The sequence below is a fragment of the Peromyscus californicus genome, unplaced genomic scaffold, assembly GCF_007827085.1.
Source record: "Peromyscus californicus insignis strain IS unplaced genomic scaffold, ASM782708v3 Scaffold_16__1_contigs__length_79575227, whole genome shotgun sequence".
Taxonomy (NCBI): Eukaryota; Metazoa; Chordata; class Mammalia; order Rodentia; family Cricetidae; genus Peromyscus; species Peromyscus californicus.
Genome location: NW_026294458.1, coordinates 32031853 through 32051161, shown reverse-complemented (window position 1 = coordinate 32051161; position 19309 = coordinate 32031853). Strand labels below are relative to the sequence as shown.

General features: G+C 42.8%; 1 pseudogene; it reads left to right on the top strand.

The window, feature by feature from the left end:
* The first annotated feature begins 11423 nt into the window (after nucleotides 1-11423).
* On the top strand, nucleotides 11424-11542 carry LOC128112323 (uncharacterized; annotated as a pseudogene).
* The last annotated feature ends 7767 nt before the right edge of the window (nucleotides 11543-19309 follow it).

The window sequence follows — 19309 nt, the reverse complement described above, 5'->3', positions numbered from 1 at the left end:
TTTCACCAGAAAGAATAAACCGACCGATGGGCCAACCTGGATAGGAACACTGACTAAAATTGTACATTGACTTTGACCTGTTCACAGTGGACAGAGACACAGATAATTTAACTGCCTTGGAACTTCTAAGGAAGAAGCTGAATTAGAAAGATTACGGGAATGGGCGGGGGGGGGGGGGGGGGGGGGGGGAGACAGTGTTTGTTGTTTTTCTCAACGCTCTATTCCAACCACAAAGGAACAGCGACCTCACCAAGAAAAACCACTGCATCACAGACAGGCTGGAGCACCTGCCCTCAGACAGCTTGGCCGTCTTCAGAACACTTCTGTGGAAATGACAGCTGGGGGAGTAAAACTGCCCACATTTGAAGGCTCTTCTCTGCTCCTGTCACAGAAATTGTGACCAGAGGAAAGTTTTAACCTCAGTTCTTATCTGCTGAAGGAAGGAATTCAGCCAAAAGACAAACAATTAAGACAGAGTTTAGTAAGACAAAGTAAAGCACTGACTACTACAAAGTCCGGAGCCAGCTGGCCCAAAGGAGTTTTGCACCATGAAACTGTAAGACTCTTTTATGAGTATTTATGAGGTGGGTGGCATAGTCTTTGGAGGTCAGGTGACCTCTCCTCCCCTCCAAAACCATAGGGGATTGATGTCCCTTTTAGGGTACTTTTATGATCACTTTGGAAAAGGTCAGAAGTGATCATAACCACAGTACAAATGGGATTACAATGCAGCTGGCCTCCTTTGAGGACACAGACCCTTGTTCATTTGCATGTGTGTCAATTTGGGAAGTGCCCAGTGCCCCTTTGCTTCTACATAATGTGAGGAACCTAAGTACCCCTGGGATGTTTAACTACAAAGGGCCATTTTAACTGTCAGGAGACACAGCCCCCAAAACACACCTACAGTTTCCTTGATCTCGTGCATAAAATGCTTTGATTGCCAGGTCTCAAAGTGTCTCTTCAAAATTCATCCATCAAGTAGGGCATTGAGGTGCAGAACTATTATCCCAGGACTCAGGAGGCCAAGGCAGGAGGCCCATGAAAGTTTGCTGATAGCCTGATCTACATAGATCCAGGTTAGCTAGAGTTTCCTAGTGAGACCTATCTCAAAAAGAAAAGAAAAAAAAGTCATAGGTTGAATCCTAAATCATAATTCCAATACCCAGAATGTAGTTGTATTTGATGAGAAAGCTTCTAATGAGGTAATTATTTTTATAATGAGATTGTTAGAATGGGCTCTGATCCAATCTGACCCGTTCCCTTTAGGAAGAGGTCGTTAGGACACAGACAGACATCAGGGATGCATACACCCATGCAGAGAAAACTACATACTACACATGGAGAGACAGCAGGAGAGGCCAAGAAGACTTCAGAGGAGATGAAGCCTACCGGCGCAATGATCCTAGACTTGGATCTCCGGGCACTGTGAGGAATACATTCTTGGTTTTTTAAACCCCACAGTTTTTGGCATTTCACTATGGCAGCCCTGGCAAATGAATATCACTACCCAACAGCCATCAGTAGGAAACAATAGGAAGTGATTTCTGCCCCTTTTTTTATGTTGCCCCCCCCCCTTTATAAAATAGTGTGTTTCTACATACCCCAGGCTAGCTTCTAACTAGTGGTCCTCCTACCTCATCCCAAAGTGCGGGAATTCCAGGCATGGGTCACCAAGCCAAGCTACTGCTATTCCTTTAACTTCCTGTATCTTTCCACCAGCTGGGAATTCTCAGTTTGCTTCCCCCAACCCTTCTCCCCAGCTGCGGCGTCCGACTTTGATATAGCTCTCCCCTACCCCTCTGTTGCACCTTGTGTCTCCCATCTATTCCACGGGGAAATTCAAGCAATGCTTTAAATCATTTAAAGCTACGCCTCTCCCCGGAGAACCCACACACTGTCCTTACACGTATGAAGCCGAAACACATGCACTTAGTTATTTGAGCCTAAGTCACACTGTTGCTGTTAAAGGCTTCACAACAGGTTGCAGGAGGAAACGGGCCATCATAAAGTGACAGCGCAGCCCTGATTTCAGATCTCTCCACCATTATCAAGTTTATCTTGTGAGATTACCAGAGCCACGGGAGCAAATTGCCTCCCCACAGGACTAATTCTAAGGCCTGAGGGGATCCTACCGAGAAAATCCGGTCCTATTCACTTCTACCCCGAATCTCCAGCAATGTTTTCTTTGCTTTCGGCTTAGTGAGGCATGAATGACTTAGCAAATGACAGGCTGCGATTTGATCGTGAGCCAAAGGGACAGCAACCGTCGATCGTTCTGTGCTCTGTGGACTATACAGCACATTGCTGATGCTCAATAAATGTCACATTTGTCAACTATCAATTATTCAGTGTGTAATGAGGAAAACGCCTTAGCAAGCATTACCTCAACACTTAATTGAGACGCTGCAGAATTCCAACACCATATCACAGAACAGATTGCCACTTTGCCTTAAACAGCAAGACTATACGTTTGTATTAATGGCACATCTCTAAATTACTGTAATTTGTTCATACTGACAACTGACAGAAAGTCACCAAGTTATAAAGCCTCAGTGATAGGGAAATCTTTCCCCCACTTTCTATGTCGTTTTTGTTTTAAGACAGTGTCATGGGTCGGCAAGCTGTTCAGCAGATTAAAGTACTTGCACTACAAACAAGCTTGAGTTGGTACCCAGAACCCGTGGTAGGAGAGAACCAACTCCTGAATTGGTACTCTAATATGCAGGGATGAATAAAAGCCACACACTCAACATACAAATTTTATTCACAAATAAAAATAATGAATAACAACAACAACAATAATTAAAAATGTTAAAAGACCATGTCTTTACTTTGTAACACAGGCTGTCCTCATATTTGCTGGGTGGTTTCGGCTAGCTTCAAATTCACCATTCTCCTGTCTCAACCTGCAAAGAGCTGGAATTGCACATATAAACAACCATGCTCAGCTAACAATTTTGTTGCTGTTTTTTAAGTTGTATGTGTGAGTAAAACAGGAGATTTTTTTAAAATTCCACCAGCGGACTAATCACAAATACTATTATGAATACCCTGGGGCCTGCCCTGCTAATACGTAGGGTACACTTGGTCCCTCTGATCCAGTATGTTTATAGCGGGCTTTCCTTCCCTGCAATCATCTTCCAGCCTTCCACCCGACTCATTTTGTCCTCACGGAAAATTAAACCAACCACAGTTCCCTCAAATTTCCAGGAAACTGTTTTCTTCTTCCCTGGGAGCAGTTTTATTACCCTTGTGTAACTCTGGTCTTTGAAACAAATGCATGTGAAATACTCCTAGAATAGATAGGTTTTGAAAATAACATAAAACCTGGGAAATGCACATGAAATAGTTGTTGAACGCATAAATTACTACTGCAGGATCAGACAATTCGATCCCCACTTTCTGTACTTTCATACTCAGTTTGGGGCACACAAGTTAACACAAAAAACTGGGTGTGGTGTCCCAGGCCTTTAATCCTGGCACTTGGGAAGCAGAGGCAGGTGGATCTCTGTGAGTTTGAGGTCAGCCTGGTCTACAGAGCAAGTTCTACGACAGCTAGGGCTACACAGAAGAACCTTGTGTTTCAAAACCAAAAATTAAATGAAAAAATAAATTTAAAAAACAAGTTAGTACATAGATGGGGAGAAAGGAAGAGAAAGATCCTGAACAGCACAGACCCAAGGATGACTCCTCCCTCCTCCTCAGATCAAGGAGGATCAGTGCAGTATTTCAAAGGCAGTGAGAGACTTGCACCTGCTAAGGGACATTTATTATGCAAGTTGTTAAAGTCATTTCCAAAGGCTATTAAACCGTAGGCCTCTCAGGCTGTAACAAATTTTTAAATCTGTATCAAGCCCACCAAAAATGAATACAAGGTCAGAATATATCTCTCCAAGATTACAGCTAATTTCTTCAAATTAATCCGATTCCCATTTTAGCATATTGTTGAGCGTGCCCTGCTATTGTGAGAGCAGCAATGAAATCCTGATGGACGTGTAGTTAGTGGCGAGAATATCATGTGCTTTAATGGAGGGAAAGGACTAAAGAGAAACAGTGTCTGCCGTTTGTCACAACTCAGACTGTGCAGAAAATGAAAAAAAAAAATCCACCTTCCAAGACAAAAGCATCTTCTATATGGTAATTCAATATTAATTTCTGTATTGAGCAGGTGGTCCTGAATCTGACATTGCACCTCGTTGAAGAGCTGCTCTGCATGGAACAGGGCTTTACAGAAACACTTATTCATGTGCTGCTGTGTCCTTCTCTGCCTAAATGGCAGCCAATGATTCCAAGTGTGGTGGGAAATGTCCCCTGAGGGGATGCACACACAGCTGGGTCCTTCGTCCTGGACACCGGATTAGGCACAGACCACACCCAAACACCTATTTTCACAGAGAGATCCTTTATTAAGCAGGGAAGAAAAGTAAAGTGGTTGATTACTGACTGAGGCAGGAAACAGCAGCCAATGACTTTGCAGGTGTGAGTTTTAAGAGGAATAAAGGGGTTTTTCTCTTTTGAATGGGGTAAGGTGTGGTGGTATGTTTTGACTGGGCATGTTAATAACGGTAGCCGAAAGGGGGCTTTTGATTGCTGGACTTCTGTGGGAGGCCAACTCCCACCTTTTAAAAGGGTTCCTATGAGGAGGAGAGAGGGATAAGAAACTTTTAGATAGAAAGGTAGTGAAGAGGAGAAGGACAGAAACACAGGATAGCTTCGTGGGGGCGGGGAGGGCTGGATCAAAACCCAACAGCCCCTTCTGCCTCTTTAATAGGGCTCTTTATAACAATGCCAAGGGGCGGGGCAAAAGACCTCCCCCTTGCTAGATCAATGCACACTGCACAGCCAAGTGTAGACCCTTCCAAACACCTGGTAACCACGGCCATGGTCAGATCATCCCCTTATGCAGCCCTGCTGGGTAAAGCAAGCTCAGATTCTTGGACCCCAAGTAAGTTCTCGCTAGGAAACCTCTGTGGGTCTCTACAGACTTCAATACTTTGATAGTTGGACTTTGGTGGTCAGCCTCAGTGGGAGGAAGTGGCCAAATAAGGGAATAGACCTTGCCTTTGGGGATGTAATCTATGGTTTACAAGGGAGAGGGAAGGGGGAAGGGCAAGGCCTGCCAGCTCCAAGTGTGTCGCGATCCAGCCTGCTAGAGCCCTTCACCCTCAGGGGGTGAATATGAATTGTGCTAAGCCTATACCTGCTGTCAAATAGGTTTACAAATGACCCTTTCCCAGGTGTTATGAGGAAGTGCTCTTCACCTATACCTGCTCTGAGAACCCCAGCTAACTTCACGGAATTAAGCGCCGTCAGCAGCTCCTTTTCCAGAGGTCAACTACAGTTCAAGGTTCAGTGCAACCTTGAACAGTAAGGTTTCCATCTTCTCCTTGACCACAGGCTGTCTCTCATCATTCACTGATGCTTGGATTGAGCCAGGCTGCACCATGCCCTTCACTCAACACCAGAACTTTGTGAAGCAGGGATGCATTCTCCAAGGCTTTGCCGTCTGTGGCATTGGTGGTGGTTCTGCAGTCTGTGGAGTCTGATGGCATTTGGTTCTGCAGTCTGTGGAGTCTGGTGGCATTGGCAGCATGACTCAGCACATACACCAATTTCATCTTCTTCCATGGTAGAAGAAACTTTCCTCTCCTTTATTTTTCTTCTTTAAAAAAAAAATAATAAAAAAATAAAATAAAATAAAAAATACCCAAGCCGGGTGGTGGTGGCACACGCCTTTAATCCCAGCACTCGGGAGGCAGAGCCAGGTGGATCTCTGTGAGTTCAAGTCCAGCCTGGTCTACAGAGTGAGATCCAGGACAGGCACCAAAGCTACACAGAGAAACCTTGTCTCGAAAACAAACAATCAAACAAACAAACAACAACAACAACAAAATACCCATCATTTTGATGATATTGGATGTGATTTCTCCCTCTTCTCTTCTCACATTTACATGTTGTTGGTATGCAAGACACTCTAGGAGCTGATGGGTCTGTCCTAGGATAGAAAAACAGCTATTTCCAAGCAGGAAACTTCAGTTATAAACAGCCCAGGGGTGGGCTTCATTAATCCATGCTACTTGATCGTTACTTTTTTTTTTCAAAGATAGATGTTTCAATTTTATTTCAAAGAGCATTTCAGTTTCTTTAGAATTAAGGTTGCCAATTCTCATGGATTCTAGCTTCTTTCATTCATAGATCACAAGAGAAGACAAGCTCTGGAGGAAAGTATTTCAAAACCCGAGCCTCAACATAAAAACAAGAAGAGCTTGCTACATGGTGCTTATTTTGTGCAGCCAGCTGGATAAGGCTGCAAACTGACAGACCTGTCCTGGAAAACCCTGACTGGATTTAAGGCAGTTTAATTAAATTTGAATCAATTGGTTTCATTAACTTTGATAGTGCTTAGTGAGGACTGTTGTATGACAGGCGCGTGCTAAGCTCTGAAGATACCCAGGGAAGGGTGAGAAGCAGCAATGGTCTTCAGAAGGCTTGTCATTTACTTGGGAATATCACAATGTAGGGAAGCCTGGCCTGAGTACTACAGGGAGGCGAATATTAGAAAAAGGAGCCCTGTCACACTTGATTCTCAAGGAAGGCTTCACTTACAGGAAGAACACTATTTTCCAGCTCATGAAGGATTCTGTGTTATATCTTTGCTGCTTCTATGAAGCTGAGTTTGCTGGCCAGGCCGCGTTTGCCTCTGGGACTGCAAACACTTGATTTGACACATTGCCCAGCTCCCGCCTGTGTGCATGAGCATCAGTGGGACTGCTCTGGGAAGGTTCATCCTGAATCTCGCTAGGAAACATCTATGAGTCCAAATTCACCCTTCTGTAGCAGGACAATATACTATGATTTTCTACATCCCACCCAACAGAGATGAATAACAACTTGTTTTGTGAGAATAATAAAATACACAAAGCAACCCCACTCCATCCCTCTTCTACATAAGCCTTGTTTTTTTTTTTTAAGTTCATAAACTGAAAAATTATGAAAGTGGTAGGAGGGTAAGATATAATTTCTTTTTTCATCCTATAACTTTAACGTTAAGTATTTTCCAAAGGTTCCAGAATACAGCACACAACTAAGAATCTTACCTCTCCTCAGAGTCAAAGCAAAGGAGGTCAATAGAGTTGTAGAGGTGGAGACTGTACATGGGAAGTGTGGTACAGATGGACACCTAGGAAGTGTGATGTAGATGGACACCTGAGAAGTGGGGTAGGTGCATACCTGGGAAGTGGGGTGTAGGTGGACACCTGGGAAGTGTGCTGCAGATGGACACCTGGGAAGTGTGGTATAGATGGACACCTGGGATGGGCTTCCAAGTTCACTATGGTTCTTTTCAGATCTAGTTCTTCCAAGCCTTTCATCCACAAGCTCACGTAGATACAAGAGATATAATCCCAGCCAGAGATTCAGGTATTTAAATACCCTGTGTTAGGATCCTGTACATGCGCAGCTCGGGGTCTTGTGTCTTACACCTTATGCCGTCAGCAGGCGCTGGCAACTACATGGTCACACAATGTGCATCTTAAAAAGCTGGATGCAGACCCCCACACACTCTCTCTGTGTTCTCTCCCTGCTCTCTTCTCTGCTTCCCTCCCCCACCAGGCCTGGCTCTCCCCTCTTTCTCCTCCTCCCACCTTTCCCTCCTAATAAAGCTCTAAACCTACCACTGGGTTCTGTCATGACCGTGACCTTTCCATGCAGTAACCAGCACTGCCACCAGCGCCGTTTACCTTTCACCCTGCCCAGTTCAGATGGCCATCAAGGAGTTGTTTTCACCACTATTACTTCTTTATACATATTCCAAATTGCAGCTCTTGGTGAGACTGGGTAACAGATGGATGATTTGCCATTCAGAACAAATTGTTTCAGATGATGAATTCGCTCAGTTAACTGTTCATCACACCAGGGAAAAAGCAATTGTTGGAGACATGAAAGCAGGGGTGCTGGTTTTACTCCTACATTCTTTTGTTGGAAACAGATATTGCAGTGTAGCCAGACACTTTGTTCTTAATTAAGCTTTATTTTGAGATGTGTAGATTTGCACACACTCGTAAGAAATAACCCAGAGAGGCCCCATGTGTCCTTTACCAAGGTTTTCCCAATAGGAGCATCTTGCAGAAGTAGAGTACAATCTAACACAGAGAGGGGGTGTTAACATGGATACAATCTGTTATCTCATAGGGTTCCTGGTTCTGCATGGGCTCGTTTGTGTGTGATGAGCAGTCAGATCCCTTTAATTTGATCACATTTTTATGTTTACATCCTCACCACAGTCCAGGTACAGAGGAGATCTACCAACACATTCCCCATTTGTAGTCCATTTTGGCCTCCTTCTCTCTCTTTATCCCTAATCTCTCGCAACCACTATTCAGTTCTGAATATCCATAATTTTGTCATTTTTCAAGAAGATTAAATAAATGAACCATAAAGGATGCAACCATTTTACTGCTACTGAATTCCCTGCAATTCACTCAGCTGCTCTATCTACAAATGATGCTTTTTACTGCCGGTAGAAATCCATGATACACATGTACTACAACTTTACATTCAGTGTTGAATAGCAACTGGGTTGTTTCATGGCTTGGCTTCCTACTAATAAAGCTGTTGTGGGCCTGAGTGTTGCATCTCTGACATCCATGTCCAGTCGTGGAATTGTGGGATTGAATGCTTATTATGTGCTGTGGCTTTTAAGGAATTGCCAAACTGTTTTCTGACATCATTGTCCTTTTACAAAGATTTCCACTAGTAGTAGATGAGTAATCTTGGCTTCCTATCTTTTTTTTTTTTTTGATACATTATGTAAGTATGCATGGATAGTTAAATCTGTAAATAAATAAATGGTTCGTGTAAGTACAGCCTGTAAAGTCAGTTCAAAAAGTCCAAAGGTAAAAAGGCAAGTGGTATATAAAAGTGCTACGTCAAGCAAGAGCCTCTCCCTGACGTCTTCTAGGCATTCAGGTACAAAGTAAATGCTTTATACGCCTGGGAAAAAGTATCTAGTGTACCCTAAAGCTTTATCTGGGCTTGGCTAAAATAAACACATCTTTTTCTTTCTAAAACAGGATCATGGCCTATAAATTGCTTCAAGCAGCTGTATGCTCCACCTTGCTAATAGGTAAGAAACAACTTTTCATGTCTGCTGCATCTTTTACAACTATCAGGGTGGTAACACCTTTTAACTTTGTAAAGATAGGAACAAATGTGTCTCCTCTGTAGACCTCAAAAGCATTGAGGGAGCTGAGGAAATGTGCCATGCTGCGGTTTTGAAGCTGTTCGTGTAGTGAGTGTGTTATTGCTTTATTTCCGATTATAAATTAACGTATTAACACGCTGGTTTAATTGTTTCTTCCAAAGAAGTGTCCTGGTGTCCTTGAACAAAGGAAAGATTAAAACAACTTTTCAAAATTGTAATGCTCACACAGTATCAGTGTAAGGAGACCTCCAAGTACTTTGGAAACATGGATTCATTGACCTTCTCTGAGTCCCATGTTTTAGAGACAGATCAAGGGAAGTACTAGAGAGTCCAGGTGATTTGCTGCCAAACTGACCCAGGAAATTTGTAACTTACATCAGAATTGAACTGAATGGTCATTTGACTTCCTTGTAACCAATCCTGAAAATACTTAAATGAGCAGTTAAGCCTATATGATTTATACTTATTTCTGGTAAAGATCCTTAATTCAGAATAAATTTGTTTCTTTCATAAGTTTAAGACACATACAAAGAATTATTTTTTACATGAAACTCCTCCCACAGATAGAAGCAACTCTATGTGTGTCTATGTGTATATTTAGCCATTAATTCAAAGCTCTCAGATGCTAATACACCTACCTGCAGGACAATTGAATGGGCTAACATTGCTTCAACAAAAAAGAAAATGAAGTTGGATAACTAAAGCTCAAGAGAAGAACAGTCTGAGAAATGGAACGTAAGACTAGAGAATCATTTGCTGTCCTGGGTCAGCCCTTCAGACCTCAGGGAAGGACCCTGTTCTATTTGCAGGCTGTAAATACCGTCTTTAGAATTACACTCATTTGTTGCACTAATGACTAGTTTAACATCTTCGAAATTAGACAGCTCTAAAGTGGGAAGCAGGTGTGGAGTCAACTTCCTCTGCCTCTGCCTCACTTTCTTGTTCATGTAAGAACAAAGCCTTTTCACCTGTGCTGTGGAACAATCTTTGTACACTGTAAATATTCATTGTTCTCATTGTTAATAAAGAGCTGATTGACTGATGGCTAGGCAGGATCTTTGGAGCAGAGAGAATGCTGGGAAGAAGGAAGGTGAAGTGAGAGAAGTCACTAGTCAGACAGAAAGGAAGCAGGACATGCAGGAGAGGTAAAAGTCATGAGCCTTGGGGCAGCACATAGATGAATAGAAATGGGTTAATTTAAGTTATAAGTGCTAGGTAAAAACAAGCCTAAGCTATCAGCCAAACATTTATAATTAATATTAAGTCTCTGTGATTATTTGGGGAGCAGTTGGCAGGACAAGCTGATTGGTGCTCAAGATGGAAAACTCTGCCTACACATCTGTACTTCCCAGGACCCTTCCTATCCTTAAATAAATAAATGAATTATTTGAAAGTTTATTTTTATCATTTACAGTTTTCTTCATAACAGATTAGCTATGCAACAAATGACTTCTCCCCTGGAACTTGACTTAAGGTGGGTAGGGAGAAAGCCTCATTATCCATTTTCAAAAATGATGGCAAGCTTCACTCAAGTCATTAAACTTAAGAGCAGAGTTCCCAAAATATCTTACAATTCTGTTTTCAAAGTAGTAACATGGACACTCCCTGGATAGGGAATTACAAGTGTGAGTGCCATAATTTGAATAAAAAAAAATCATTATACCTCCTTTGAACATTTAGGTCAAGAACTGCCTTCTCCTAAATTAAAGTCAGCAAATATTAATTCTGCCATCTAAGTTCCTTTTATGTGTCAGGGACTTTCCATATTATTGTAGTTCAAGTCTCCTGATCTCTCTGAAAATCAGTTCCATGTCCCCATTGCATCAAAAGGAAACTGGGAACTTTGAGAAGTGATGTGAGCAAACGGCTCAGCTAATCCCAGGCGGGATGCTGCAGCCCTTTCACATCGTGTGGGGGGGACTGCTGAGGACAAGTTCTTCATCCTGCTACATACTATGTTCACTGCAACACTGCAGTCAGAGCTGAGGCCTCGTCCTGGAGAACTAGACCCACTAAGATGACCACTGGGTTCCTCACCAAAAAAACAAACAAACAAACAAAAAAAACAGGAGTCAGCAAGCTGGGTGACCATATTTGGCCAGGTAACAGGGCCCAGCCAGCAGCTTTTCCAGGCAGTTCCTCACTCTAGCACTGCTCCGAGTAGTGCTGAATCTGTCTCAATGGAGCATTTATTAAAATCAAACATAAAGAGTAAATTGGGATCTATGGCCATACTACCCTAAATGCACCAGATCTTGTCTGATCTCGGAAGCTAAGCAGGGTCAAGCCTGGTTAGTACTTGGATGGGAGACCTCCTGGGACTACTGGGTACTGTGGGCAGTGGAGAGAGAAAGTAATATGGGGACTGGGGCTATAGCTCAGGTCGGGGAGTGTTTGTCTAATATGCCCTGAAACCCTGGGTTCAGTCCCCAGCACTATATAAACTATAAAAATTGTAGTGCATGCCTGTAATCCCGGCACTTAAAAAAGATCAAGAGATGTTCAAAGTCATCCTTGGCTACAGAATGAGCTGGTGGCCAGCCTGGCCTGCAAGGGATTCTATGGAAAATAAATGAATTTGAAATCCATTTCCCTGGCAAGACATTCTTTGAACATTATTGAGGATTAAATGGAGTAGGGAGTGATAGCGCGTATCTACCATCCCAGCACTCATGAGGCTGAGGCAGGAGGATCATGAGGAAGGGGCTAACCTGGGCTACATGGTAAGACCCTGTCTGAAACAAAACACTAACTGCAGAGTATATGGTTGATGATTTTGGTTGTTTCTGATTTTCTTTTTAGAAGATAGTTTTCACTGCTATTTGCTAAAATAAAACCCAGATTTCTTTCCCTCAGCATTTACGCCTTTCTGTTTTGATTTAGCAACTGGAGTTGACCCACATGGGAAACAACTTGGAGGTCCATGTCCATGTTGTTGACCTGTGATCACATCTGTCCATAAAGTACAAGGATGTCTGCTGGCTGTCAACAGGGGGGAAAATCAACTGCCTGTGGCCTGTTTGTCTCAGGCCATTCCAGCCCTTAGTTCTCACTCCACGGTTAGTAAGCCATGGTGATCTGTTCTGAAAGACTTTCCATTTTCACTTTGGTTTTTTTGTTTTGTTTTTGTTTTCTGACAAGGGCTTTAGGCTCACACTTCTTCCTCAGGACCTTGTCTGCACCTCTATTCCCCCTCTGCCAGCCTTCTTCCTGGCTGTAGGAGTGGCCCTTTGCAGCAACCCCTTGAAAGGCTCTAATCCTTTGAAGAGTAGGTATTTCCTGATGCAATTTTATTTTATGAGATTTTATTATTATAATTTTATCTGCTTAATTGTATTTAAGAATGAGTGAGACAGCGATGCCTTATGTAGCTCAGGGTGGCCTGGAATTCTCTGCAAAGCTCAAGAGATCTGCCTGCCTCAGCCTTCCAAACACTGGGAACACAGGTATGGACCTGCACTGGTGTAGAATTGACTAAAACTCTTAAGAACATATGTAGTGACAATAAATAACAGTGACAAGAAATAATTTAATTGGAGAAAAAAAAGTGTCATTGCTAAAGACCAGATTCATTAGGTAGTTTGGATGGTATAGAGACACTGTTTTCCTAGTCATGTGCCACCATTTGCTGTCATTCTGGAAATATGGATTCCATCAACATACCAGGCAGTGGCCCAGGGGTCACTGTCGTATTGTATGAAATGCCACCTGTCATGGGTTTTCCACTTTCCTGCCCATGTGATTAAAAACTCATGAAAGTTTTGACGCTCCCAGGACACATCCAAGAAACTGTGCAGTATGTCTGACTGCAGATGAGGGTCACTTTCTGTGTGCCAAGAGCAGGAACAGGCTTGAGTTAAACTCAGGGAGTGCTGCTTTGCAAAATTCCCCACATATGCCTATAACACCAGCCCTCAGTAAGCTGCAACAGGGGCATGTTGGTGAATTTGAGGCCACCGTGGGCTACATCAACAATTCTCAGGTCAATAAAACTGTAGTTTCTCAGCTGAAAGTTCAGATGGGAAGAATCCTATTAAATATTTCAACACACCAGAATTGGAAATCCAGTCTATAATTGAGTCTACCTTTCTGTTTTCCTGGCTCTCTTCTTCCCACCCTTATCCCACCCACCCCACCACCCCTGCCACTGGCCATGCTCCTTCCTCCATGGCTTCTCACCTTTTATGACCTTCTGTCATTTGTTGCCTCCCACTTCTTCAGTTTTCTCTCCTTCCCCGTGATTCCTTTTGATCTGTTCTTTCTCTATTTTTTTAACCTTTTTTTTCCTTTTTAATGTGGGTCTCATGTATCGCATGTTAACACCCCCCACCCCCCATTTCATTTTCCAAGTGCTGGGATTACAGGCACACACCACAACCACCAGGTGTTGCATGAATCTTAAATGGTCTTATAACAAAAACCCAGAGCCAGATATCAGGGCGAAAGCTGAAAGATCAAAGAAGCAGAGCAAGCCACAGCCACCACCTCTTACCTCACTAACTCCTCAGCCTGAAAGAGACTGAGCTCCTGTCTCTTTACACCTTATATTCCTTTCTCTGTCCAGCCATATCACTTCCTGTCTCAATCTTCCTAGTGCTGGGATTAAAGGTGTGTGCCACCACTGCCTGGCTCTGTTATTCTTTTAGTCTGGATTAATCTCGTGTAGTTTAGGGGGGCCTTGAACTCACAGAAATCCAGACGGATCTCTGACTCTGCCTCCCGAGTGCTAGGATTAAAGGCATGTGCCACCACTGCTTGGCTTCTATGGCTAACTCTGTGACTAGCTCTGTCCTCTGATCTTCAGGCAAGCTTTTATTTCTTAGATTACAAACAATATATCACCACGACCAGGCGCTCCTGTTAATTTTTTTGAGACAAACTTTCACTATTTAGCCCAGGCTAGCCTAAAATTTTTAATCTTCCTGCCCCAGCCTTCCTGGTGCTAGGATTAGAGGCACATGTGACTCTGTCAATATGGTTTCTTCCCCTTATTTCTTTCTAATTCTCTCCTTCACTTTCTCTCATAACACAAATCACCCCATTCTCTCATACTCATTCGTCTCTTCTCCTTACCACCCCTGCTCCATTTTCACCTGACTTGGCAGAAAGTGAGAGGATTTGTTGTACTAAATACAAGTCTTCCATCCCCCAAAGACACATGTGTGAATCTGTGACCAAAGTTAAGAGTGAGAAGGGAATGAGATAGGTGGTCTTAGTATGCTCTTCGAAAAGAACTTAGCAGGGCAGCGGTGGCGCACACCCTTAATCCCAGCATGCGGGAGGCAGAGGCAGGACGATCTCAGAGTTTGAGGCCAGCCTGGCTACAGATTGAGTTCTAGGACAGCCAGGGCTACAGAAAAACCCTGTCTTGAAAAAACAAACAAGAAAAGAAAGGAAGGAAGGGAGAGAGGGAGGGAGGGAGGGAGGAGGGAGGAAGGAAGGAAGGAAGGAAGGGAGGGAGGGAGGGAGGGAGGGAGGGAGGGAGGGAGGGAGGGAGGAAGGAAGGCAGAAAAGAACTTAAAGCTAACCATGGTGGCTTCTGCTTGTAATTACAACACTGAACACTGAGGCAGGAACATAGCAGTGAATCGAGGCCATCTTGGGCTACCAAGCAAGATCCTGTCTCAAGGGGGGAAAAAAAAATGAGAGGAAGATGGAAATAAAACTTAACAGAGACTATCTGGTCTTTGTTCCTACATTTATAGATATTTAAAATGGTTAACATTATTGATTCATTTGTGTATCATTTTCACATCATCCTCTTCTATATTTACTTCTTTGGGACCATTTCTATTTTATTCCAACACATCTTAAAGAGCATACGACTCTGCCTTCCCTTGACAACAGAAAGGAGGCGTGAGGGAAGGGCCTCCACGAAGTAGGCAGTCAGCAGCAGGGTTGGGAAAGCACAGGTCTCTTACACCTGGGGACACTGAAGAGTGGTCCAGGCGGAAGTCTCTGCCCTCAGAGATTTTTTTGGTATTTGAGAACATTTCGGTAGAACGGCAACAGAACTAGAATTATTAATTCTAACTAATAGGGAGTGAGGAAAGGATGAGCCATAAAAAGTTAGAAAGGGAGAAGCGTTTTTATGGCTTATGACGTTTTTAAGGAAGGTGTTAACCTGGCCGATATTAACTACATCCAGAAAACAAAAACACAAAATACCCTCTTGAAAGCCGACAAAGCAATCAGACTCAGGGTTTAATTTCCAGAGCCCAGCAATATTAAAGAGACCCACACACTTAAAAGCCTCTTCTTGCTTTCACTAACTTTCAAGGTTGATCAGGCAAAATGAAAAAAGGGAGGAGAAATTTCTCAAGCAGAGAGGGTAATAGCATGCCTCGCTACATTACTTAGATTTTATTTCCAGCCTGGCCACTGACTTCTGACGTGACCTTGAGTGAGTCACTTCATCCCCTGGTGTCAATTTTCCCATTTGTAATGCCAGATAATAAATAACACTCGAGGCCTCTCGCTCCTGGGTGATGTTATTATCACCATCAATTAATATTTATTGGCTGCCTCTTGGGCCCATTATGCTGAGGTGGGTGCTTTGCCCCGGGAAGAAAGAGAGGGTTGTATCAGTAAAACATTTTCCATGAAGAAAAAGAGAGCAGAGTTCCAAAGATAGGGTTATTAAAGCTTAAAATAGCAATGACATATATTTTAAATCACACTTCTCTACTGAGGCTTATGTAATAGCTCCTTTGTTCTCAGAGGTTGTACCAGGGTAATTGTGCTTTAGAATACTCGTTTTACTCCTGGATGGTCCTAAGTAACACTATGTGAAGCAACCACTACACTTTCTTTTTCTACCTGGAAATTATAACCTATGCACCCATTATTTAGCAATATTATTATTTGCTGGTAATATTCGGTCTCCTTTGCATTGCAACTCAATTTCTTTAGAAAAACATCTTTTTCAACAGGATTATAAGGCCCAGGGTATGTAACACCATGACTTAGCCCTTTTTCTTCAGGAAGAATAAATGAGACATCTGAGGGCCCCCCCCCATGGGCATCTCTTAATTAAGCAGAAATGTTAGTGCTGGTTTGTCCAAACTCTGAATGAAGAAACTTCTGAGTTTCTTCAAATCCGTGGTGACTCCCCATCTCCACTGTCATTATTACTCACCTGACGATTAGAAGAGCCTTGTGTCTTTTGACCTCCTCTCTCCTTTCCCCAACCGCCCCTCCACACCACCAACAAAGTAGAGCCGTGAATGGGAAGATAAACGTGGCATGTTCATACAGTGCTGTTCAGCCTTACAAAGGAATGGTATATCATCCCTTCACATCATGGGTGGACCATGAATACATTTTGCTAAGTGAAATAAAACATGTATACTGGATGAGTCCACTTATTCGAGGTACCTGGAATGCATCTTCAATAAGATAAGAAGGAGAACCTCGGTTACCAGAAACTAGGAGAAGATGGGTTGGGAGTCACCGCTAAAAACAAATCTACTGTCTAAGCATGTCTATTCCTTTCCACTACACTGGCAAAGTTGGGGTCACTGAATCTGGTCTTGGTTGGATATCTCATTCCTTGCCTCTCAACTCTTTTCAACTTCAAAAATGTGTTCTCGTTTTCCACTGACTTTTCCTAGCTATTGAGACCTATATATCTGCTGACAATGCCAGTTCTCTGTTATGTCTCCATGGCAGTGTCCAAATTAATTATACCCTTAAAGCTGATCAAGATGATACATGCCTATATTTACAATACAGAGGAGGTTGAGGTAGAAGGATTGATGGATTGATAGGAGTTTGTGGTCAGCCTTGTGTACATAGCCAGTACCAGACTAGCCACAGTTACATCGCAAGACCTTGTCTAAAAATTAAATGAAATAAAATAAAACAAAATGTCCCTAATAAGTAGTTACACATACTACAGATGGTCTGATCTCAGTGTGTCTTCTCCGAGTTACCCATTAACTCTGACTATGCATTCCCACACGGTACAGGTGGCTTTTCCTCTATCTTCCCTTGCATGCAGAGGTTATGGGCCAGGGTTATCGTCTGATTATCTTACCAAGCAATGACAATTATCAGAACAGGAACTAAAGAGAGGGCAATGAAGGTCTTAGGGCACAAAATTTGCATACCTCTGAGAATGTCTCTTGAGTGCTATGTGCCTAGGGCTCTCCCTTACTTGACTAAGACCTACCCTTGTGAGCAATAATTCTCCTTGACCTTAGCAAGTGCCTACTGCTGTAGTTATCTACTGTGGTGTAGCTGATTGCCTCAAACTGTAACAACTTAAAACAATAAGCATTTATTATTCTCATTTCAGGGTCAGGAGTTTGTGAACGGCTTAGGGCCTTGGTTCTGGCTTGGGTGTTTTTGTTTTTGTTTTTGTTTTTAATGATACATTAAACAGGTGTGTTATAATCATCTTAAGGCCTGGCTAGAGCATCAGGTTCCCAGGTGCCCCATGCACAGATGTTGGGAAGCTTTATTTCCTTGAACCGTGGGCCTCTCCCTTGGGGCTGCTTGAGATCATAGCATCTACCTTCTCTTAGAGCAGGTGAGTCAATAAAGAACACAGTAGAAGCTACACAGTAGCCACAGAAGAAGCACATTTCAGCAGTGTCGGGGCTACACAGGACAGCCCTGTGAATGGAAAGAGGGGAATGTATAGGGGTATGAACATCAGGAGGCAGAGAGGTGAGGAAGTCATAGGAGAGGTTCCAGATATTCCAGTTGGGTTGCATGAAATCAGATTAGTTAATTTAAGACAGTATTACTCTGGCATCTGTCACTACAATATTCTGAGATGAAATACTAACAGTTTTGACTCTTCTTTCTACTTATTTCTAAGCACTGTTTTCATACATAGGCTTTGTAAATTCCAATTAAAATTCTTTTTCCACACACCATTCCTTTACTATAAACTGAAAACTCCAGTCTCTTCTGCCATCTTCCTAAATAAATCTTTTCTTCATAAATAACCATCGAAACAGCTGTTTGTGCCCTATGCCCCATCCTCAAGAACAGAGTGCTGTGTCATTCTGCTGTGTGTCATTGACCTTTGACCCCAACTCACCAGCAAGCCTTATGGGAAAGAATGCTCTATCTCATCATAGCCTGGCTCCAGACAAAGTGTTGGTCATTAGCCCTGCTAATTGTGAGGCTGGATGGCTCCTAAGGTAACATTCCTTAGCATTGCATTTCGTAAGAAATGTTTATCAAAAATGAGGCACAGATTATATTGTTGCCACAGAGATAGGGAGTAGTTCTATTCTTCTCTCCACGTTGACTATGTTGTGTTGCATTTCTGAGCAGGGTTGTTATACTTGAAACAAAAGATAATATACTATCAACATAAAGACTTCAAGATGGAAATCTCACAGGGCCTCACCCCTAGATGAAGTACTACATGGCATATAATGGCTTCTGAGAGAGAGAATCTATCTTTTCCAGGGAAGAATCCCAGATTGGTTAATGGATCCCTTGTCAATTATAAATCACACACACACACACACACACACACACACACACACACACACACACACACACACACGAGGAAGTAGAGGGGCACAGGAAGAGTTGGAGAAGGAAGAAGGGGAGGTGAAAATGAAAATAATGTGAACACAATTCACATGTAGGAAGTTCTCCAAAAAAAAAAGCAATAGAAATATTCTAGCAGTTTGGTTTTGGTTTTTGTTAATGTGTGTGGGTAGGAAGAATATCCAGTGCTCTTAACCACTGAACCATCTCTCTAGCCCCTTGGAGATTGTGTGTGTGTGTGTGTGTGTGTGTGTGTGTGTGTGTGTGTGTGTGTGTGTGTTGGTTTTTGAGACAAGATCTTGTTGGCTTCAAAGTCTCTATGTAGCAGGATAAAACATTGACTGGCTGGTTTAAGACAGGGAGCCTATATTAGCTTATGCAGCCCTTATAACAACTCAGTGTGTGTCGCTACCAGAGTCCTTTACCTACAATAAAACTAGAGCTTAGAATAATTAAGTAATTTCTGTAGAAAAGCAATGTCACTAGAGTTTTAATCCAGACTTTGAGGCTCCCACACATGTACCACAACCCTGCGACACTTTTCCATCCACCTGTAGGTTATAGTGGTGGCACAACAGAGGTTATGAAGGG